Below are 24,993 nucleotides of genomic sequence, written 5' to 3' on the forward strand. Positions count from 1 at the left end.
GGTGTGCCTCAGGGATCTGTACTGGGTCCAATGTTGTTTGTCATATATATTAATGATCTGGATGATGGGGTGGTAAATTGGATGAGTAAGCATGCAGATGATACTAAGATAGGTGGAGTTGTGGATAATGAAGTAGGTTTTCAAAGCTTGCAGAGAGATTTAGACCACTTAGAAGAGTGGGCTGAAAGATGGCCAATGGAGTTTAATGCTGATAAATGTGAGGTGCTACATTTTGGTAGGACTAATCAAAATAGGACATACATGGTAAATGGTAGAGCATTGAAGAATGCAGTAGAACAGAGGGATCTAGGACTAATGGTGCATAGTTCCCTGAAGATGGAATCTCATGTGGATAGGGTGGTGAAGAAAGCTTTTGGTACGCTGGCTTTTATAAATCAGAGCATTGAGTATAGGAGTTGGGATGTAATGTTGAAATTGTACAAGGCATTGGTAAGGCCAAATTTGGAGTATTGTGTACAGTTCTGGAAACCGAATTATAGGAAAAATGTCAACAAAATAGAGAGAGTACAGAGGAGATTTACTAGAATGTTACCTGGGTTTCATCACCTAAGTTACAAAGAAAGGTTGAACAAGTTAGGTCTTTATTCTTTGGAGCGTAGAAGGTTGAGCGGGGACTTAATAGAGGTATTTAAAATTATGAGGGGGATAGATAGAGTTGACGTGCATAGGCTTTTTCCATTGAGGGTAGGGGAGATTCAAACAAGAGGACACGAGTTGAGAGTTAAAGGGCAAAAGTTTAAGGGTAACATGAGGGGGAACTTCTTTACTCAGAGAGTGGTAGCTGTGTGGAACGAGCTTCCAGCAGAAGTGGTTGAGGAAGGTTTGATGTTGTTTAAAGTTAAATTGGATAGGTATATGGACAGGAAAGGAATGGAGGGTTATGGGCTGAGTGCAGGTCAGTGGGACTAGGTGAGAGTAAGCGTTCGGCATGGACTAGAAGGGCCGAGATGGCCTGTTTATGTGCTGTAATTGTTATATGGTTATATAATATCACAGTGTGCACAGTACTGGGTCTGCGATTGGATCCCTGCTCCAATGTCCTGACAGTTAATTTAGTTTACCTAAACTTTTACCAGTGAACCACACTGATTCAGAGGGATGCCACATTCAGTCAGCATTTCCCAGCATCCCAAGATCCGAGTCACGTTTATGTAGTGAAAGGGATCTTTCATAAATGCAGAATTGGCTTTTTATTCAAACAAAATCAGTAAATAAACAGAACTAAATCAGATTTAAATGTGAAAGCTTGTGTTATTTTAGAAGTACAATGAAGCAAGGGTGGCGTGATAGCATAGCTATTACAGTGCCAGTGACCAGTGGTTCAATTCCCACCGCTGCCTGTACATTCTCCCCGTGACCAAGTAGATTTCCCCCTCCCCACCCCGCATTCAAAAGATGTACTGGTTAGTAGGTTAATTGGACACAAGTTGTGTAGTACGGGCTCATTGGGCTGGAAGGGTCTGGTAACGTGCTGTTTCCCTAAATATTAAAAAAGTCAATGGTGGATAATGAATTTTTGAGATTGATGTTCATTCTTAAGTGTTCCTGCATGAACACAACTTTGAAGATAGTATTAGCAGAATGGCTCCACAAAGGGAATTTCTGCTGTCTAGTAGCTATTTGCAATGTTTAACTCAGGTCATCAGGGTCACAGAGGGTGAGAGGAAATGACTGTATACCTTCAAAAACAATGTTCATAGTCATTTTGTTGTTTCATACTTCTGATTCTTGGAACAATAAAAAAGGCCTGTTGCTAATGTAGCACTTCTCATGATCTCAGTAGATCCAAGGTGTTGTAAAATCCTTTTGTAACTATCTCAATTGTGGTATGAGAAATATAAGCGCCTATGACAACAAGTTGATAATAACCAGATAATGCTTTCAGTAAGGATGAATATTAACCAGGCACAAATAACATAAATACTATGGGATCTTCTGCATGAGAGAGCAGTCAGATCTCACTTTAATATTTCATTCAATTGTTACCTTATCTCAGTACTGTCATGGAGTGGAGTCAATTTTGGCTTTGCAGAATAAAGTGTAACAGTTAGAGAGTGCAGTGCTGGTAGAGAATAAGGTGCAAGACCACAAGATGGATGATTGACCTCACAATCTACCTTATCAAAGTTAAGACAAAATTTATTATCAAAGTACATATGTTACCATATAATACCTTCAGATTCATTTTCTTGCAGACATGTACAGGAAAAAGATTCATGTACTAGGGAACCATTCAAGTCTTACAACAATGGGATAGAAGTTGTCCTCGGAGACTGGTGGTATGGACTTTCAGCCTTTCGTATGCTGTGCTCAATGGGAGGGGGAGAATGTCTAGGGTGGGTGGGGTCTTTGTTATGCTACTGCTTTTGTGAGGCACTGAGAAGTACAGACAGAATCCACTGAAGACAGTAGCCCTGAAATACAACATGGAGCTTTGTTAGCTTTGGTGTATATGGTTGGACGCTACTTGAGCAGAAAGAAAAAAGCCGGATTGGATATCCAAGATCTCAAAGAATCAGAAGTTCAGACCCTCTGGAAGACCAGTTACTTAAATCAACAACAAACAATTAGTAATTAACTTAAAATATCATTCAGCTTTGTTTCCTTGTGTTTGTGTTTATTTAGTTTTTCATAAGTATAAATTAAGGTGTTATACTTAAATGCACGCAGCATAAGGAATAAGGTGGATGATCTTGTCGTACAGCTACAGATTGGCAGGTATGATATTGTGGCCATCACTGAGACGTGGCTAAAGGATGCATGTCTCTGGGAGCCGAACGTCCAAGGATACACAGTCTATCGGAAGGATAGGAAGGTAGGCAGAGGGGGAGGCGTGGCTTTATTGGTAAGAAATGATATTAAATCATTAGAAGGAGGTGATATAGGATCGGAAGGTGCAGAATCTTTATGGGTTGAGCTAAGAAATCGCACGGGTAAAAGGACCCTGATGGCAGTTATTTATAGGCCTCCAGACAACTGCAGTGATGTGGACTACAAATTACAACAGGAAATAGAAAAGGCTTGTCAGAAGGGCAGTGTTATGATAATTGTGGGGGATTTTAACGTGCGAGTGGATTGGGAAAATCAGGTCGGCACTGGATCTCAAGAGAGAATTTGTAGAATGTCTGCGAGATGGCTTTTTAGAACAGCTTGTTGTTGAGCCCACTAGGGGATGGGCTGTACTGGATTGGGTATTGTGTAATGAACCGGAGGTGATTAGAGAGATTCAGGTGAAGGAACCCTTAGGAGGCAGTGATCATAACATGATTGAGTTCACTGTGAAATTTGAGAAAGAGAAGCCGAAATCTGATGTGTCGGTATTTCAGTGGAGTAAAGGAAATTACAGTGGCATGACAGAGGAACTGGCCAAAGTTGACTGGAAAGGGATGCTAGCAGGAAGGACAGCAGAGCAGCAGTGGCTGGAGTTTATGTGAGAAGTGAGGAAGGTGCAAGACAGATATATTCCAAAAAAGAAATAATTTTCGAATGGAAAAAGGATGCAACCGTGGTTGACAAGAGAAGTTAACGCCAAAGTTAAAGCAAAGGACAGGGCATACAAGGAAGCAAAAATTAGTGGGAAGACAGAGGATTGGGAAGTTTTTAAAAGCTTACAAAAGGAAACTAAGAGGGAAAAGATGAACTATGGTAGACAGCTAGCAAATAATATCAAAGAGGATACTCAAAGCTTTTTCAAGTACTGTATATAAGGAGTAAAAGACAGGTGAGAGTAGATATAGGACCGATAGAAAATGATGCTGGAGAAATTGTAATGGAAGATAAGGAGATGGCGGAGGAACTGAACAAGTATTTTGTATCAGTCTTCGCTGAGGAAGACATCAGCAGTATACCAGACACTCAAGGGTGGCAGGGAAGAGAAGTGTGCGCAGTCACAATTACGGCAGAGAAAGTACTCAGGAAGCTGAATAGTCTGAGGGTAGATAAATCTCCCGGACCAGATGGAATGCACCCTCGTGTTCTGAAGGAAGTAGCTGTGGAGATTGCGGAGGCATTCGCAATGTTCTTTCAAAAGTCAATAGATTCTGGAATGGTTCCGGAGGACTGGAAGATTTCAAATGTCACTCTGCTATTTAAGAAGGGGGCAAGGAAGCAAAAAGGAAATTATAGACCTGTTAGCTTGACATCGGTGGTTGGGAAGTTGTTGGAGTCGATTGTCAAGGATGAGGTTACGGAGTACCTGGAGGCATATGACAAGATCGGCAGAACTCAGCATGGATTCCTTAAAGGAAAATCCTGCCTGACAAACCTATTACAATTTCTTGAGGAAATTACCAGTAGGCTAGACAAGGGAGATGCTGTGGATGTTGTATATTTGGATTTTCAGAAGGCCTTTGACAAGGTGCCGCATATGAGGCTACTTAACAAGATAAGAGCCCATGGAATTACGGGAAAGTTACATACGTGGATAGAGCATTGGCTGATTGGCAGGAAACAGAGAGTGGGAATAAAGGGATCCTATTCTGGTTGGCTGCCGGTTACCAGTGGTGTTCCACAGGGGTCCGTGTTGGGGCCGCCTCTTTTTACATTGTACATCAATGATTTGGATTATGGAATAGATGGCTTTGTGGCTAAGTTTGCTGACGATACGAAGATAGGTGGAGGGGCCAGTAGTGCTGAGGAAACAGAGAGTCTGCAGAGAGACTTGGATAGATTGGAAGAATGGGCAAAGAAGCGGCAAATGAAATACAATGTTGGAAAGTGTATGGTTATGCACTTTGGTAGAAGAAATAAACGGCAGACTATTATTTAAATGGGGAGAGGATTCAAAGTTCTGAGATGCAATGGGACTTGGGAGTCCTCGTGCAGGATTCCCTTAAAGTTAACCTCCAGGTTGAGTCAGTGGTGAAGAAGGCGAATGCAATGTTGACATTCATTTCTAGAGGAATACAGTATAGGAGCAGGGATGTGATATTGAGGCTCTATAAGGCACTGGTTAGACCTCACTTGGAATACTGTGTGCAGTTTTGGGCTCCTTATTTAAGAGAAGATGTGCTGATGTTGGAGAGGGTTCAGAGAAGATTCACTAGAATGATTCTGGGAACGAGAGGGTTAACGTATGAGGAACTTTTGTCCACTCTTGGACTGTATTCCTTGGAGTTTAGAAGAATGAGGAGAGACCTCATAGAAACATTTCGAATGTTGAAAGGCATGGACAGAGTGAATATGGCAAAGTTGTTTCCCATGATGGGGGAGTCTAGTACAAGAGGGCATGACTTAAGGATGGAAGGGCTTCATTCAGAACAGAGATATGAAGAAATTTTTTTAACCGGGGGTGGTGAATCTGTGGAATTTGTTGCCACGGGTGGCAGTGGAGGCCAAGTCATTGGGTGTATTTAAGGCAGAGATTGATAGGTATCTGAGCAGCCAGGGCATCAAAGGTTATGGTGAGAAGGCGGGGGAGTGGGATTAAATGGGAGAATGGATCAGCTCATGATAAAATGGTGGAGCAGACTCGATGGGCCGAATGGCCGACTTCTGCTCCTTTGTTTTATGGTCTTATGGTCTAACAGCACCTAATCAAACTCTTCTGTACTTGTGAATGTTCCGGTTATGTTTCTAAAGTATTTTCAGTAAGTGAAATTTGCAATGAAGCTTTCTGTTTTACAATGTTAAATTATTTTTGAAAGATTTTGTGTTTCTTTTTATGAGACCGCAAGAAAAACTCTTAGTGTGGCATTGTTCAGCAGTATAAACAATGGCCTGCTTAACACACCTGAATAAGTCTGAAAGACATAACAATAGAAATTTTAAGTTGCCTTTGAGGAAAGAAACACAATTGAACTTTCGAAATGGAGTTCGTTGCCTACCATGTTGCAAGCCCAGAACACTAAGATTGGAGGCATTGTGGACAGCGAGGAAGGCTTTCAAAGCTTGCAGAGGGATCTGGACCAACTGGAAAAATGGGCCAGAAAATGGCAGATGGAATTTAATGCAGACAAGTGTGAGGTGTGCATTTTGGAAGGACAAATCAAGGTAGGCCATACACAGTGAATGGTAGGGCACTGAGGAGTGTGGAGGAACAAAGAGATCTGGGAGTTCAGATACATAATTCCCTGAAAGTGGCATCACAGGTAGACAGGGTTGTAAAGAAGGCTTTTGGCATCCTGGCATTCATAAATCAAAGTATTGAGTATAGGAGTTGGGATGTTATGGGGAGGTTGTATAGGACATTGGTGAGGCCAAATTTGGAGTATTGTGTATAGTTCTGGTCACCTAACTATAGGAAGGATATCAGTAAGATTGAAAGAGTACAGAGAAGATTTACTAGGATGTTGCCAGGTCTTCAGGAGTTGAGTCATAGGGAAAGATTGAACAGGTTAGGACGTTATTCCTTGGAGCGTAGAAAAATGAGGGGAGATTTGATAGAGGTTTACAAATTATGAGGGGTATGGACAGAGTAAATGTGAATAGGCTCTTTCCACTTAGATTAGGAGAGATAAATACAAGAGGACATGGCTTTAGGGTGAAAAGGGGAAAGGTTTAGGGGGAACATTAAGGGGAACTTCTTCACCCAGAGTGGTGGGAGTATGGAACGAGCTGTCATCTGACGTGGTAAATGCGGGCTCACTCTCAAGTTTTAAGAATCCATGGAGGGGCAGCTGGTTCCAGTGATGTTAGAGGCTCAAAGGTTTCAGCTACAAACTCAAAGGGTGGGAGTGTTACACTGTGCCCCAATTGCAAATGAATTATGGACTTCACATAAGCGTATTAAAGATGATGCTTGGGTGTAGTTCAAGACTTTCCTTCTTTCTTCGATCATATGTTTTTTTTCTTTGTGAGATGATTTCCTTCTGCCATCCACCAGAGTTGTGTTGGGACCAATGACTGAAGATAGTGCAGTGGACTGAAGTGAATCTCACTCCCAGTCTTGTTGCAGGAGACATTGTTGGACTCATGTTACAGGATGGAAATTAATTGGCATGAACCATTTTCCAGTCCAGTGTGATAATACCCTCTACCTTCAATATGGCACAACAATGAGGCAATTGGAAGAATTTTTTTGTTTTTGTTCATCTGCTTAAGGCTTTAACAAAGTAAAGTGGTATCAATGATCTGTACAAAATCATTACTGTGCAGTAAAGAGTCAAATATCAAAAACAAGCTCAAACCAAAGGTATCTTAGTGGGTAAGCAGGCGAACGCAGTGTGGGAGCAGAGGTGTATCAGTTCAATTCCTACTTATGCAAATGATGCATGAAGCCAAACCATCTTGGACTCAGCAAGCAATCTTGTAAAAAGGCTCTGCTAAACTGTCTACTTGTCATGGTCTGGTCCGTGAAGTCTGCATTCCGGTTCACGGTCCGGTCCGTGGACTCAGGACTCTGGGTCTTCCAGCTGACTCTTGTTTTGTTTGAGTTAATCATAGGCACCTGATTCCCATCTTGGGGCTTGGAATATAAGTAGTCTTGGGGTTGAGTGTGGGTGGTTGGTTGGTTCGTCTTGTCAAGATTTCCTGGGAGCAATCTGCTGGTGGAAAGCTGGAGTGGCCACTTGCCATCTTTAGGCTGTGTTGGAGAACCATTGCTTCATGGAACCCTGCTGTCAGTATTTGGAGCTGTCTTTGTGGTATGGATTTGGCTGTTTCTGTAGCCAGCTGAGGTTGCTGGTTGAAATGAGACTTGGAGCAACCCTGAAGCAGAGACGGAACTGTCTGTTGTTCTTTGATGTTTGTCTCTTCTTGTCCTTGCCTCTGTGGGGTAAGTCAGGCTGTACTGCTTTTGCCCTGTGGGGGGATCTGTCTTGTCTTGTCCTTACCTCCATGGGGTAAGTCAGACTGTTCAGCTGTAGCCCCACAGGGGGTCCTGTCTTGTCTTGTCTTTGCCTCTGTTGGGTAAGTCTGGCTGTTCTGCTGTTACCTGATAGAGGGACCTGTCCCACCTTGGTGTGGAGATGAAGTTGAGTCCTGGCTTGTCTAAGGATAAGTCCTGGCTCTATGTCTATGTACTGTCCAGTCTCATGTTAGTGTCATGTTAAAGATGAGTCCTGGCTTTTTGAAGGATAAGTCCTGGCTCTATGTTGATGTACAGTTCCCAGTCTGTCTTTGAGCCCCAGCCTGCAAGCCTCAAGAGCCAAGACTCCAGCCTGTTTCCAAGCTCAGGCCTCTAGACCACAGCCACGTCCTGTCCTGAAGCCATGTCATGTCCTTGCCTGGTTCTGGGGTCCAAGCCCGAGGCAAGACCCAGGTTCTGGGTCCTTGTCCAGTCTCTGGCTCGGAGTCCAAGCCTTGTCTCCTAGTCTATGTTTTGTAGTCCTGGTCCCGCTCTCCCTAGCCCAGGCTCCTGGTTCTTAGTTCCTTGTCTGGGTTCCCTGTCTAGTCCATGTCCTAGCCCAAGTCTGCGTTCTTGTCCCTGCTCCTTGTCTGTATCCTGTCACGTCCTTACTCTAGTCAAGTCCTGTTCCTTGTACTTCAGTGTCTGTGTCTTGCATCTGGGTCCACCCTTGCTCCCAGCACTCCCCCATTGTGACACTACTCACCTCTGATTGCATCTTTTGTGACCAGGTTGGGAAATGGCTGTGTATGGAGAAATAGATAAGTACAAATCTCAAAAGTTGCTGGTGAATGCAGCAGGCCAAGCAGCATCTCTAGGAAGAGGTACAGTCGACGTTGGCATGATGGCATGAACGTTGACTTAAACTTCTGCTAATGCCCCACCTCCCCCTCGTACCCCATCTGTTTATTTATTTATATACATACATTCTTTCTATCACTCTCCTTTTTCTCCCTCTGTCCCTCTGACTATACCCCTTGCCCATCCTTTGGGTTTTCCCCCCTCCCCCTTTTCCTTCACCCTGGGCCTCCTGTCCCATGATCCTCTCATATCCCTTTTGCCAATCACCTGTCCAGCTCTTGGCTCCATCCCTCCCCCTCCTGTCTTCTCCTATCATTTCAGATCTCCCCCTCCCCCTCCCACTTTCAAATCTCTTACTAACTCTTCTTTCAGTTAGTCCTGAGGAAGGGTCCTGGCCTAAAACGTCGACTGTACCTCTTCCTATAGATGCTGCCTGGCCTGCTGTGTTCACCAGCAATTTTTATGTGTGTTGCTTGAAATTCCAGCATCTGCAGATTTCCTCGTGTTTGCGCAAGTACAAATCTTATTACCCCATAGACTTGATTTTCCAGTGCACTCTTGTCTTGCTTTCTTTGTTCCCCCTCAAGAACATGAGGACATCTAAAATCAACCTAGCTCCATGTTAGTTCACATCAAGCCTATTCAGCTCATCATCTCTAACCTTGTTGACCTTCAAGGCTCTTGGTTAAACCACCAATCTCCCCCTCCTACCTTCCATATTATAATTCCCATCCTGATTTTGAAGTTTGCCCATGGTCTTTTTCCTCCATATCTGTAATCTCCAACAGCTCAACAGCCCTCTGAGATGTCTGCACTTCTCCAGTGCTGAACTTCAGTGCATCCCAGAAGTGGAAAGAAATATAAAGGTAAACTTTAATTGTCACATACATGGAAACACATAGTGAAATGCATTGTTTGCATCATCGACCAACACAGTCTGAAGATGTGCTGGGGGCAGCCCACAAGTGTTGCTGTGCTTCTTGTACCAACATAGCATTGCCACAACTCACTAACCTCAACTTGTCTTTCAAATATGGGAGGAACCCCAAGCACCCAGAGGAAAGCCACATGTTCATGGGAAGAGCATCCAAACTCCTTACAGCCAGTGATGGGAACTGAATCCTGATTGATGGCGTTGTAAAGTGTTCTGCCAACTTGTACACTACTGTGCCTGTGAAGCTGTGTCTTCAGCTGCCACACCTGGAAATTACTTCTCCACTTCACCCTCTCCACTCCTCCTTTTGCCAACCTTTTGGACATCTTAATATCCCTCGATTGACTCAACAATTTATTTTCATAACTTTCCCACAAATCCCCTTAATAAATTTAAGCTGAGTTAATACAAGTGGAATATCATTGTTGTATGGGATTTTTATCATCTTTGATACATTAATAAAAAATATCAGTGGGAGAAACAGACTGCGGTAAATTATCACTGCAAACACACACATATCACCAAAATGGTTACCATGGACACCAAAAGCACTTCCAGTGAGATGAATGTAGAAATACACCTGAAAATGGCACGAAATAAATCCACTGGTTCAGAGAAAACAAGACAGTAAACAACAAATGTAAAGGCAGCCCTCAGAAAATCAGGAAAATAAATCCAAAATTTCAATTATTTAGTATACAACTGAGGGGAAGAAAATAATACCAACAAGGCACAAGGAGGAATGACATTTGTTGTTTTAGTATTGATGCGCACAATCAGAAGTGGATTTTGTGAGACATGTCGCCAGCACTTCAGGACCTGAGTTACAGGAAAGGTCAAACAGGTTCGGACTTTATTTCCCAGAGCGTAAAAAATTGAGAGGAGATTTGATAGAGGTATACAAAGTTATGAGGTGTAGAGATAGGGTAAATGCAAGCAGGCTTTTTTCACTGAGGTTAGGTAGGACTACAACCAGATGCCATGGTTTTGGGTGAAAGGTGAAATATTTAAGGGGAACATGAGGGGAAAATTCTTCACTTAGAGGATGGTGAGAGTGTGGAACTAGTTGTCAGTGGAAGTGGTGGATGCATAAGACCATAAGATATAGGAGCAGAAGCAGGCCATTTGGCCCTTCGAGTCTGCTCCGCTATTCAGTCATGGGCTGATCCAATTCTTCCAGTCATCCCCACTCCCCTGTCTTCTCCCCATACCCTTTGATGCCCTGGCTAATCAAGAACCTATCTATCTCTGCCTTAAATACACCCAATGACTTGGCCTCCACAGCCGCTCGTGGCAACAAATTCCACAGATTTACCACCCTCTGACTAAAGTAATTTCTCCACATCTCAGTTCTAAATGGACATCTTTCAATCCTGAAGATGTGCCTTCTTGTCCTGGACTCCCCTACCATGGGAAATACTTTTGCCATATCTAATCTGTTCAGGCCTTTTAACATTCGGAATGTTTCTATGAGATCTCCCCTCCTTCTCCTGAACTCCAGGGAATACAACCCAAGAGCTGCCAGACATTCCAAGAATCATTCTTGTGAATCTTTTCTGAACCCTCTCCAATGTCAGTATATCCTTTCTAAAATAAGGAGCCCAAAACTGCACACAATGCTCTAAGTGTGTTCTCACAAGTGCCTTATAGAGCCTCAACATCACATCCCTGCTCTTATATTCTATACCTCTAGAAATGAATGCCAACATTGCATTCGCCTTCTTCACCACCGACTCAACATGGAGGTTAACCTTTAGGGTATCCTGCATAAGGACTCCCAAGTCCTTTTACATCTCTGCATTTTGAATTCTCTCCCCATCTAAATAATAGTCTGCCCATTTATTTCTTCCACCAGAGTGCATGACCATACACTTTCCAACATTGTATTTCATTTGCCACTCCATTCCCTAAACTATCTAAGTCTCCCTGCAGGATCTCTGTTTCCTCAACACTACCTGCTCCTCCACTTATCTTTGTATCATCAGCAAATTTAGCCACAAATCCATTAATACCATAGTCAAATCATTGATGTACATTGTAAAAAGCAGTGGTCCCAACACCGACCCCTGTGGAACTCCACTGGTAACCGGCAGCCAGCCAGAATAGGATCCCTTTATTCCCTCTCTCTGTTTTCTGCCGATCAGCCAATGCTCCACCCATCCTAGTAACTCCCCTGTAATTCCATGGGGTCTTATCTTGCTAAACTGTTTCATGTGCAGCACCTTGTCAAAGGCCTTCTGAAAATCCAAGTACACCACATCTACTGCATCTCCTTTGTCTACCCTGTTTTTAATTTCCTCAAATAATTGCAGCAGGTTAGTCAGGCAGGATTTTCCTTTCAGGAAACCATGCTGGCTTTGGCCTATCTCGTCATATGTCTCCAGGTACTCCGTAATCTCATCCCTAATAATTGATTCCAACAACTTCCCAACCACTGATGTCAGGCTAACAGGTCTATAGTTTCCTTTCTGCTGCCTCCCACCCTTCTTAAATAGCGGAGTAACATTTGCAATTTTCCAGTCAGCCAGTACAATGCCAGAATCTATTGAATCCTGAAAGATCATTGCTAATGCCTCTGCAATCTCTCCAGCTGCTTCCTTCAGGACCCGAGGATGCATTCCATCAGGTTCAGGAGGTTTATCCATTAAGCTTCCTGAGCACCTTCTCAGTCATAATTTTCACTGCACAAACTTCACTTCCCTGACGCTCTTGAATGTCCGGTATACTGCAGATATCTTCCACTGTGAAGAATGATGCAAAATACAAAAAGATGAAGCTTTAGAGTAAAGAATAAACAATGGAAACTGAAATGGTTATCAAGCAGCAAATTGAACTGGATATCTCTGAGTAAACAGGATTTGCATACACCTACACTGCAGACTTTGCTAATATGTCAGGCAGCACACCTACCTATGAGACAGTCAGCATACGGGGCACTCAAGAGGCTGTTTTGCATTTTTTTATACCACTGTTAAGTCAAGGGAAATTTAGTGGAGGGGCAAAAGTTTTCACTGACATGGTTCTTCAGACAAGAACACCATAAACAGTCGGTGCAGTGTCCCTGTCATAAGGCACAGGAGCAGAATTAAGTCACTTGGCCCAATGAGTCTGCTGTGCCATTCCATCATGGCTGATTTATTATCCATCTGAACCCCATTCCTCTGCCTTCTCCCCATAACCTTTGACACCCTGACTAACCAAGAACATAGCAACCTCTGCTTTAAATATACCCAATGACTTGGCCTCCACAGCCACCTGTGGCAATGAATTCCACAGATTCTCCACCCTCTGGCTAAAGAAATTCCTCATTATCTTCATTCTAAATGGACGTCTCTCTATTCTGAGTTTGTGCCCTCTGGTCCTAGACTCCTGCACTGTAGGAAACATCCTCTCCACATTCACTCTATCAAGGCCTTTCAATATTTAGTAGGTTTCAATTAGATCCCCTGCCTAATATTCTGCTAAACTCCAGTGAGTATAGACCCAGAGCCATCAAACACTTCTCACACATTAACCCTTTCATCCTGGAATAATTCTCATGAACCTCCTCTGGACCCTCTCCAATGCTAGCACAAGCACACCTTTTCTTTGATAAGGTCCCAAAACTCCAAATGTGGTCTTGACCAGTGCCTTATAAAGCGTCAGCATCACATCCTTGTTCTCATATTCTAGTCCTTTCAAAATGAATACGAAGATTACATTTGCCTTCCTCACCACAGACTCAACCTGTAATTTAACCCTTATGGAATTCTGCACAAGGACTCCCAAGTTCCTTTGCACTTCCGGTTTTTGAATTTTCTCCCCCTTTTTTCTATGCTTTATTCCTTTTATTCAGGTGCATAACCATACACTTCCCAGCACTTTAAACAATCTGTCATTTCTTTGCCCATTCTCCCAATCTGTCCAAGTCTTTCTGCTGACTCCCTGCTTCCTCAACACTGCCTGCCCCTCCACCTATTTTTGTATTGTCAGCAGATCTGGCTACCAAGTAGTCAATACTGTCTCCAAATCTCAAAGCATTCCAACAGATTTGTCAGGCAAGATTTTCCCTTGAGGAAACCATACTGACTTCAGCCTACTGTATCATGCGCCTCCAAGTATCCCAAAGCTCATCCTTGATAATTGACTCCATCACCTTCCCTCCCACTGAAGTCAGGCTAACTGGCCTATAATTTTCTTTCCTCTGCCTCCCTCCTTTAAAGAGCGGAGTGACTTTTGCAATTTTCCAGTCTTCCAGAACTATCATGCAACTACCTGACATTTACTCCAAGAGTCAGGAGCCTTAAAGCAGCAAATACCATTATGATTGCCCTGTGCCTGATGTCCTGATCTGTATGAAGTAGATAACCAAGGATGTTTCAGGAGAAATAAAATTGGTAAATTCATCATTTATTATTCTCACATGGTCCAAGGTACAGTAGAAAACTTGTCTTGCCCACTGTTCAGAGAGATCAAATCATTATAACAGTGCAGAATCAGAACCATTGAGGAGTTACAAGGGAAAGCAGTAACTGAATGAAGTGTCACTTGTGAGACCCTGTGAATGTCTGAAAGCAAGGGGGACTCACACATGGGCATGGTTGGTTGAGTAAAGGTGACACAAAATGATGCAGAAGTGGACATTATTGTGTTTCATTCCGACAGTCCAATCAGCAGCAAAAGCAGGCCACAGCGGTGAGGTCTCTCGCAGGTTGGCGACGCTTGTTTAAAAGTACAGAAGGGATAGGCGGGGCAGCCATTGTTGGAGTGGCCAGTGGTGAGAGTAGGAGTGACAGGCTTTGGCTCAAAAGAGGTGTGGGCTCTGGGTAAGCTTCTGTTAAGGTTCCTTTTTCTCTCTCCTCTTACCTAGTGTACCTAGTGTAGTAAATGGCTGTTCAGTGTTCTTCGTGCCAGATGTTGGAGTTCTGGGAAACCCAGAGTCTCCCAGGGAACTACATCTGTGTTGAGTGCATCTGGCTGCAGCTCCTTAAACACCATGTTAGTGATCTGGAGCAGCAACTAGATGACCTTTGGCTTGTACGGGAGAGTGAGGAGATAATTGATCAGAGTAACAGGGAAGTAGTCACCCTGAAGTTGCAGGAGGCGAGAAGCTGGGTGACTGTGAGGAGAAGGGATGGGAAAGTGAATAGGCAGTTAGTGTAGAGCACCCCTGTGGCCATTCCCCTCAATATTAAGTAGACAGTTTAGGATACTGTTATGGGGTTGACCTCCCAGGGGAATGCCACGGAGACCAGGTTACAGACACTGAGCGTGGGTCCGTGGTGCAGAAGGGAAAGAGGGAGAAGAGGGAAGCGGTAGTGATAGGGGACTCGATAGTAAGGGGAACAGACAGGAGATTCTGTGGATGTGAATGGGACACGTGGATAGTATGTTGCTCCCTGGTGCCAGGGTCAGAGGTGTCTCAGATCACGTCCACAACATTTAGGAGAGGGAGGGGGAGCAGCCAGATGTCTTGGTAATGCTGGTACCGATGACTTTGGAAGGAAAAGCAAAGAGGTCCTGAAGAGAGAATTGAGAGCTCGGTAGAAAGCTGAGAAGAAGGACCTCCAGGGTAGTAATTTCTGGATTGCTGCCTGTGCCACACGCCAGTGAGGGTAGAAACAGGATGATTTGGCAGATAAATATGTGGCTGAGAAGCTGGTGCAGAGGGCAGGGCTTCAGGTTCTTGGATCAATGGGATCTCTTCTGGGGGAGGTATGACCTGTTCAAAAGTGACGGGTTGCACCTGAACCCAAGGGGGATCAATATTCTCACTGGCAGGTTTGTTAGAGCTGTTGGGGAGGGTTTAAGCTAATTCGGCAAGGGCGTGGGAACCAGAGTGAAGGGACTCAGGATAGGACAGATGGTAAAAAAGCAAAGATAGTGTGCAGTCAGACTGTCAGGAAGAGCAGGCAGGTGATGGGACATAATTGCAGCCAGCCGGGTGAGTATCAGTGCATTAAGGATGCAGGATCAAAAAGGGTGGCAAATACAGTACTCAATGTGTTATATCTCAATGTACAGAGTATAAGAAATAAGGTGGATAATCTTGTTGCACTATTACAGATTGTCAGGTATGATGTTGTGGCCATCACTGAATCGTGGCTGAAGGATGGTTGTAGTTGGGAGCTGAATGTCCAAGGTTACACGTTATATCGGAGGGAGAGGAAGGTAGGCAGAGGGGATGGTGTGGCTCTGCTGGTAAAGAATAGCATCAAATCAGTAGAAGGATGTGACATAGGATCGGAAGATGTTGAACCCTTGTGGGTTGAGTTAAGAAACTGTAAGGGTAAAAGGACCCTGATGTCAGTTATATACAGGCCTCCAAACAGTGTCTGGGAGGCGGACCACAGATTACAATGGGAAATAGGAAAAGGCGAGTCAAAAGGGCAATGTTATTATAGTCATGGGAGATTCCAACATGCAGGTCAATTGGGAAAATCAGGTTGGTAATGGATCTCAAGAGAGTGAGTTTGTTGAATGCCTATAAGACAGCTTTTTAGAGCAGTTTGTCATTGAGCCTACTAGGGGATCAGCTATACTCGATTGGATGTTATGTAATGAACCAGAGGTGATCAGGGAGCTTAAGGTAAAATAACCCTTAGGAACTAGTGATCACAATATGATTGTGTTCAACTTGAAATCTCATAGGGAGAAAGTAAAGTGTGATACAGCAGTATTTCAGTAGAGTAAGGGAAATTACAGTGGTATGAGAGGGGAGTTGGCCAAAGTAAATTGGAAGGAGCTGCTGGCAGGGATGTCAGCAGAGCAGCAATGGCATGAGTTTCTGGGAAAAATGAGGAAGGTGCAGGACATGTGTATTCCAAAAATGAAAAAATACTCAAATGTTAAAATAGTATAACCATGGCTGACAAGGGAGGTCAAAGCTATTGTAAAGGCAAAAGAAAGGGCATACAACAAAGCAAAAATTAGCAGGAAGATAGAAGATTGGGAAGTTTTTAAAAACCTACAGAGAGCAACTAAAAGAATCATTAGGAGGGAAAAATGAAAGCAAGCTAGCAAATAATATCCAAGTGGATAGTGAAAGCTTTTTCAAGTATTTAAAAAATAAAAGAGAGATGAGAGTGGATATAGGACCATTAGAAAATGAGGTCGGAAAGATAATAACGGGACACAAGGAGATGGCAGATGAACTAAATGAGTATTCTGCATCAGTCCTCACTATGGAAGACACTAGCACTGTGCCAGGTGTTGAAGGGTGTGAGGGAAGGGAAGTGAGTGCAGTTACTGTTACAAGGGAGAAGGTGCTCAAAAAGGTACATAAATCACCCAGACCAGATGAACTGCACCCTAGGGTTCTGAAAGAGATAGTGTTAGAGATTGTGGTGGCATTAGTAATGTTTTTTCAAAAATCATTAGACTCTGGCATTGTGTCCGAGGACTGGAACATTGCAAATGTCACTCCACTCTTTAAGAAAAGAGGATGGCAACAGAAAGGGATTTATAGACATTTAGCCTGACCTCAGTGGTTGGGAAGATGTTGGAGTCAATTGTTAAAGTCATAGTCATAGTCATAGTCATACTTTATTGATCCCGGGGGAAATTGGTTTTCGTTACAGTTGCGCCATAAATAATAAATAGTAATAAAACCATAAATAGTTAAATAGTAATATGTGAATTATGCCAGTAAATAAGTCCAGGACCAGCCTATTGGCTCAGGGTGTCTGACCCTCCAAGGAAGGAGTTGTAAAGTTTGATGGCCACAGGCAGGAATGACTTCCTATGACACTCTGTGTTGCATCTCGGTGGAATGAGTCTCTGGCTGAATGTACTCCTGTGCCCAACCGGTACGTTATGTAGTGGATGGGAGACATTGACCAAGATGGCATGCAACTTAGACAGCATCCTCTTTTCAGACACCACCGTCAGAGAGTCCAGTTCCATCCCCACAACATCACTGGCCTTCCGAATGAGTTTGTTGATTCTGTTGGTGTCTGCTACCCTCAGCCTGCTGCCCCAGCACACAACAGCAAACATGATCGCACTGGCCACCACAGACTCGTAGAACATCCTCAGCATCCTCAGCAAAGGATGAGGTTATGGAGTACTTGGTGACCCAAGACAAGATAGGACAAAGTCAACATGGTTTCCTTCAGGGAAAATCCTGCCTGATGAACCTGTTGGAATTCTTTGAGGAGATTACAAGTAGGATAGGTAAAAGGGATGCAGTGGATGTTGTATATTTGGACTTTCAGAAGGCCTTTGACAAGGTACCATACATGAGGCTGCTTACCAAGTTAAGAGCAAATGGCATTACAGGAAATTTACTGGCACAGTTAGGGCATTGGCTGATTGGAAGGAGGCAGTGAGTGGGAATAAAAGGATCCTTTTCTGGGTGGCTATCAGTGACTAGTGGTGTTCCGCAGGGGTCCGTGTTGGGACTGATTCTTTTTAGGCTGTATATCAATGATTTAGAAGATGGAATAGATGGCTTTGTTGTCAAGTTTGCAGATGATACGAAGATTGGTGGAAGGGCAGATAGTGTTGAGGAAACAGGTAGGCTGCAGAAAAACTTAGACAGATTAGGAGAATGGGCAAGGAAGTGGCAAATGAAATACAGTGATGGAAAATGCATGGTCATGAACTTTGGTAGTAGAAATAAAGGTGCAGACTTTTTTCTAAATTGTGGGGGGGGAAATTAAAAAATCTGAGATGTAAAGGAACTTGGGAGCCCTTGTGCAGAACACCCTAAAAGTTAACTTACAGGTTGAGTTGGTGGTGAGGAAGGCAAATGCCATGTTAGCATTCATTTCAAGGGGTCTAGAATACAAGAGTAGGGATGTGATGCTGAGTCTTTATAAGGCACTGGTGACGCCTCACCTTGAGTATTGTGAACAGTTTTGGTCCCCTCATCGAAAAAAAGATGTGCTGGCATTGGAGGGGGTTCAGATGAGGTTCACAAAGATGATTCCGGGAATGAAAGGATTATCGTAGGAAGAATGTTTGATGGCTCTGGGTCTGTACTCACTGGAATTTAGAAGAATGAGGAGGGATCTCATTGAAACCTTTCGAATGTTGAAAGGCCGAGACCAAGTAGATGTGGAAAGGATGTTTCCAATGGTGGGGGAGCCTAGGACAAGAGGGCACAACCTCAGGATAAAGGGGCATCCATTTAAAACAGAGATACAGAGAAATTTCTTTAGCCAGAGTGTGGTGAATTTGTGGAATTTGTTGCCACATGCAGCTGTGGAGGCCAGCTCTTTGGGTGTATTTAAGGTAGAGATCAATACGTTCTTGATTGGACATGGCTTCAAAGGTTACAGGGAGAAGGCCAGGAGCTGGGGTTGAGGAAGGGAAAGTGGATCAGCATGATTGAATGGTGGAGCGGACTCAATGGGCCAAATGGCCTGATTCTGCTCCTGTGTCTTATGGTCTCATGGTCTTATTCCAGTAGGGAAAAACAATCAGATCTCAAATCGAAATCCTGAAAAAAATATGAGGTAATTGAATTTCTCAGCAACACTTTTCATGTAAGTTGCACATAAGTACCTCATCACATCACAGTGTTCTCCCTTCCCTCAGTGAAATTATTCTGTCAAAGTCAGCATGTGCATGCATTAAAATAAGCTTGAGTGTCTGTTGTACAGATAAGGTGCAATGTAGAAAACAGATAAGGAATATTGCACTTGCATAAAGAGGTAAGGGTTTGCCACTGTAATTCCTCCTGGAGCCGATAATCAGGCTGAGTTCTGCACTCTGTGCTTGCACAGAAATGGACTGACCTTATGGAAGCATAAGGTCATTGGGTTGTGGGCTTTCCATGCATGAGAAGCTGGGTCATGTAGTTTATGGTAATGGTTTAGACACAGATAACTATATTCCTTCACCAAAACAAATGAGAGGATGGGTTTAATGGCGAACATATGAAAGACGAGTGGTTTTACTATCCTACCCCCACCACACAGCATCACTCTGCAGCAACTCAATGAACTTTTTCTTGTTCTAATTAGAACATAAAACTGTATAGCACAGTCCAGGCCCTTCAACCCGTGATGTTGTGCCGACATTTTAACCTACTCTAAGATCAATCTAACCCTTCCCCCTATGTTTCTTTCATCTCTCTCTTGTGTAATTTATGTCTAATTTATCGTCTGAGTATTAGCTGTGATGCTGTTGTAAGCATATCCTTCATTGTACCTGTACCTCACCACCTGTGCACCAGGCAATCAACTCAACTTGACTTGGTTGACACTGTAAGTGCATGGAACAGGCTGCCAGGGCTGGTGGTAGAGGCAGATACATTAGGGACATTTAAGGCAATCTTAAGAGGTATATTGTTGAAAGAAAAATGGAGGGCTATGTGGGAGGGAAGGGTTTGATTGACCTTGGAGTAGGTTAAAAGATCAGCACAACATCGTGGGCTGAAGGGCCTGAACTGTTCTATACTGCTCTATGTTCGTCTAGACTTTCATGAAACCTCTCAAATCCATCAGAAGATAGATAAACCAACATCAACTCTCTGTCCCAAGCCAAGAAGCCTGTTATTAGAATCCCCACTTCACACTGAAAATGATTACACTGAGGACCAAGAGAATAGAAATCTTTCAAGGACTGCAAGATTCCATTGTTCCTCCTGGAGAGCCGTTGATGCAGATCCCATTAACACTTCACAGCTATGAAGGCCAGATTGCATAGTCTGCATATCTAAAACCAGAATCCTGATACAAGCAATGCACTCGGAGCTAAAGGAAGGTAGAGAAAACACTTTAATAACACACTCAAAGCCTCCTTGAAAGAAGTGTCACATCCTCACTGATTCCGTGGCCTGAAACAGTTCAAAAAGGTGGGAAAGCATTCAAGAATGCTCTCTGATAGGTACACATAGTGGTCAGGCCAACCAGAGGTTATAGCTCTATTTACGTCCTGTGAGACTTCCATACATAAACCAGGCTAATTCTCTGCAGTTCCAGGTGAGATCTGCATTATCAGAGAGGCTGTCTTTTGAATAAGAATTTAAGCCCCTGCCTCACCTGCTCTCAAGTGAGCAGAAATGACCATATAGCGCAAACTCAAAAATATCCCTGATGCCTGGTCTTTCCATCATTATCAAGAATGCGGATTGGAAGAAGCCAGATGTTCACGATCCAGTCCTCATTAGGGGATCAGAGGTGGAGAGGATTAGTAGCTTTAAATTCCTTGGCATTCTCATATCAGAGAATTTGTCCTGCGACCAGAACCTAAGTATCATCACAAAGAAGATACAACAGAGCCTCTATTTTCTTTGAAGTTTACATAGATTTGGCATGTCTTCTAAAACTTTGACAAACTTCTGTAGATGCACAGTGGAGAGTATCCTAATTGGTAGCATTACAGCTTGGTATGGGAACACCAATGCCAGGAATGGAAAAGGCAACAGAAAGTGATGGATACAGCCCAGTTCATCACGCGAAAAGCCTTCCCCACCATTCAGCACATTTACAAGGAGCGCTGACACAAGAAAGCAGCATCCATCATCAAGGATCCCCACCATCCAGACCATGCTCTCTTCTCGCTACTACTATCAGGCAGGAGGTACTGAAGACTTGGGTACCACACCACCAGTTTCAGGAAGAGGAACAGTTATTACCCTACAATGACCAGGCTCCTGATGTGGCATGGCTAACTTCAATCACCGCAACTCTGAACTGACTCTACAACCTACAGACTCTATTTCAAGGACTGCTTACAATTTATGCTCTTAGTATTTTTATATTTGCACAATTTGTCTCCTTTTGCACATTAGCTGTTTGTCAGTCTTTGTTCATGAATAGTTTTGTGAATTCCATTGTATTTCTTTATTTTCATGTAAATGCCTGCAAGAAAATGAATATCAAGGTAGCATATGGTAGTATAATAAACTTGGTTTGAACTTTAGTTTTATACTTTTTTGCCATGATAAGAATCTAAGAAAATCTGCCCCGTTGAGAGCCCAATTTCTTGCCATTTTACAAATAGCCCTCTTTTCTGTCATGGGGATAATTTCACGTTTTTTTTACATTATATTCCATCTGCCTTGTTCTCACCCACTCATTCAGCTTGTCTGGGTCCCCTTGAAGCCACTTTTCATCCTCCTCCACACTCACAATCCCACCTAGTTTAATATTGTTGTATCATTAAAACAGCATTGTGAATCACTCTAACACCATTTGTGAAAGTCACCAAAATGAGTGAGAACTTCAATTGTGAGATTCACGGAATGACTTTGTTGGGTTTAGCTATATAAGTGCTATGCTGAAGTTGTTGGTTTCAGTGCGGAGTTCTCTACTGATATAGAACACTACAGCAAAGTACAGGCCATTCAACCCACCATGTTCTGTCGATATTTTAACCTACTCTAGGATCAACCTAATTCTTCCTTCCTACATAGCTCTCCATTTTCCTATAATCCATGTGCTTATCTAAGGATCACAACAATAGAGAATCTGCAGATGCTGGAAATCCAAACAACACACACAAAATGCTGGAGGAACTCAGCAGGCCAGGCAGCATCTAGGAAAAGAGCACAGTTGATGTGTCTAGCCGAAACATTTCGGCAGAACTGGAGGGAAAAAAGCTGAGGAGTAGGTTTAAAATGTGGAGGGAGGGGAGAGAGAAACACAAGGTAATAGGTGAAACCTGAAGGGGAAGGGTGAAATAAAGAACTGGGAAGTTGATTGGTGAAGGAGATACTGGGCTGGAGAAGGGGGAGTCTGATAGGAGAGGACAGAAGGCCATGGAAGAAAGAAAAGGGGGAGGAGCACCAGAGGGAGGCGATGGGCATTATGTTTTGAATAGATTTGTTTTTGCATTTATATTCAGAGACTGAATCTTATGACCAAGTGATCACATATTTTAAACTTTTAAGGTGCACAAAGGCCTGCTATGGAAACACCAATGCCCAGGAATGAAAAAGGTGACAGAAAGTGATGGATACAGCCCAGTCCATCACAGGCAAAGCCCTCTCCACCACCGAGTGCATTTGCATGGAGCGGTGCCACAGGAAAGCAGCATCCATCATCAAAGACCCCAACCATCCAGGCCACGTGCCCTTCTCACTACTACCACCAGGAAGGAGGTACAGGAGCCTTAGGTCACACACCACCAGGTTTAGGAACAGCTATTACAACTTTCCTTGAAAGTTGCCTCACAGGTAGATAGGGTAGTTAAGAAAGCTTGTGGGGTGTTAGCTTTCATAAGTCGAGGGATAGAGTTTAAGAGTCACGATGTAATGATGCAACTCTATAAAACTCTGGTTAGGCCACACTTGGAGTACTGTGTCCAGTTCTGGTCGCCTCACTATAGGAAGGATGTGGAAACATTGGAAAGGGTACAGAGGAGACTTACCAGGATGGTGTCTGGCTTAGAGAGTATGGATTATGATCAGAGATTAAGGGAGCTAGGGCTTTACTCTTTGGAGAGACGGAGGATGAGAGGAGACATGATAGAGGTGTACAAGATAATAAGAGGAATAGATAAAGTGGACAGCCAGCGCCTCTTCCCCAGGGCACCACTGCTCAATACAAGGGGACATGGCTTTAAGGTAAGGGGTGGGAAGTTCAAGGGGGATATTAGAGGAAGGTTTTTTACTCGGAGAGTGGTCGGTGTGTGGAATGCACTGCCTGAGTCAGTGTTGGAGGCAGATACACTAGTGAAGTTTAAGAGACTGCTAGACAGGTATATGGAGGAATCTAAGGTGGGGGCTTATATGGGAGGCAGGGTTTGAGGGTCGGCACAACATTGTGGGTCGAAAGGGCCTGTAATGTGCTGTACTGTTCTGTGTTCTATTACCCTTCAAGCATTAGACTCCTGAATCAGTGTAGATAATTTCAATCAACACTACTCTCAACTGATTCCATGACCTACAGACTTATTTTGAAGGACTCTACAATTCATGATCTCAGTATTATTTATTATTTATTTCTTTCCCTGAATATAGTGACACAGGTAGTAGTGAAGAAGGTATCCTTACCTTCAGAGGATAAGGTTTTGGGTCTAAGAGCTGGGATTCCATGTTGCAGCCCTACAAAACATTGGTCAGTCTACGCTTGAAATATCGCATTTTGAACCGAGCCCTTTCATCAAGATTTTGATGAAGGGTCTTGGCCTGAAACACCGACTGTTTATCGCCCTCCATAGATGCTGCCTGACCTGCTGTATTTCTCCAGCACTTTTTGTGTGTGTTGCTCAAGGTCTCCAGCATCTGCAGAATCCCTTGTGTGTATTGTGTAAGGGTTCCTTAAGGTTGTTACAGCTGGGGGTGTTAGTGGGGATAAGCTCCCATTACCTATTAAATGGCGTACATCTCAAATAGTCTCTGACAACCAAGTCCACCTCCTGGCCTTCACGTGTGGCTGAACTACTACTGACAGGAGAAAGGGCAAAGGCGCGTTACTGGTGCCTTAAAACCAGTCGCTTCAGGCAGATCGGGCTTGTCAGATGAGCTTGGCAGCTCATCTAGGAGAAGGAAAACTCTGGTCTCAAACCTCCACTGCCTTGCGGCTATACCCACTCACGGGGAAAGCTTCAGGAGTAAACCCCGAGGAAAAATCCAGAGCTGGAGTCCCTAAGGCAGTCCAACACTTGAGTTCAACGCTAGCTGGCAACTCGTGTGATGCCACTGGGGCCAAACTGTGTCAGTTTCTGCCGTTCCTTTTGATTCATCAGCTGTGTGAAGAGGGGGAGCCTTCCACGAGGGGGACAGTTTGCTCTCCATATCATACTGTCCTGGCTCACATATCACATAGTCACTTGGCACACAACATCCATGGTCAACCCTGAACAAAGGAGGGCCTCATTGTATAAAGTTCTGGTCTCCACACTACAGGAGCAATGTGGTAACAGAAGAGCTTTACTCAGATGTTACTTGAAATGAAGGGGAGACTAGAAAGATTTTTTTCTCATTAGAGTGCTGACAGAGATTTATAAGATTATGAGGAGCATTAACAGAGTAGATAGTCAGGGTCCTTTAGCCAGTGAGGAGGAGTCTGGCACATAGGTTGAAGGTGAATGGGGAGAAATTTAAATTGATAAATGATAAGTTGGTTTATTATTGTCACATGTACAGTGAAAATTTTGTTTTGTATGCCATCCATACAGATCATTTCAGTATATCCATGCATTAAAGTAATGCAAGGGAAAATATAACAGAATGCAGAATAAAGTGCTACTGTTACAGAGAAAGAGCACTGCAGACAGACAATAAGGTACAACATCAAAGCGAGGTTGATTGGGAGGTCAAGAGTTATCCTGTCATAATAGTGGACTATTCAATAGTCTAATAACAGTGGGCAAGAAGCTGTCCTTGAGACTGGTGGTACTGTATGTGCTCTTCAAGGAGATGTGAGGAGCAAGTTTTTCACACCAAGGTTGGTAGTTATCTGGAATGAGCTGACAGTGGAAGTGGTGGAGGCACTTGGACAGGTACTTAAATATACAAGGCAAATGGGGTGAGAGTGGAGAGGCATCATAGTATGCTCAAAGGTTGATTTCTGTG

Source organism: Mobula hypostoma, chromosome X2 (assembly GCF_963921235.1).
Source record: "Mobula hypostoma chromosome X2, sMobHyp1.1, whole genome shotgun sequence".
NCBI classification, from domain to species: domain Eukaryota; kingdom Metazoa; phylum Chordata; class Chondrichthyes; order Myliobatiformes; family Myliobatidae; genus Mobula; species Mobula hypostoma.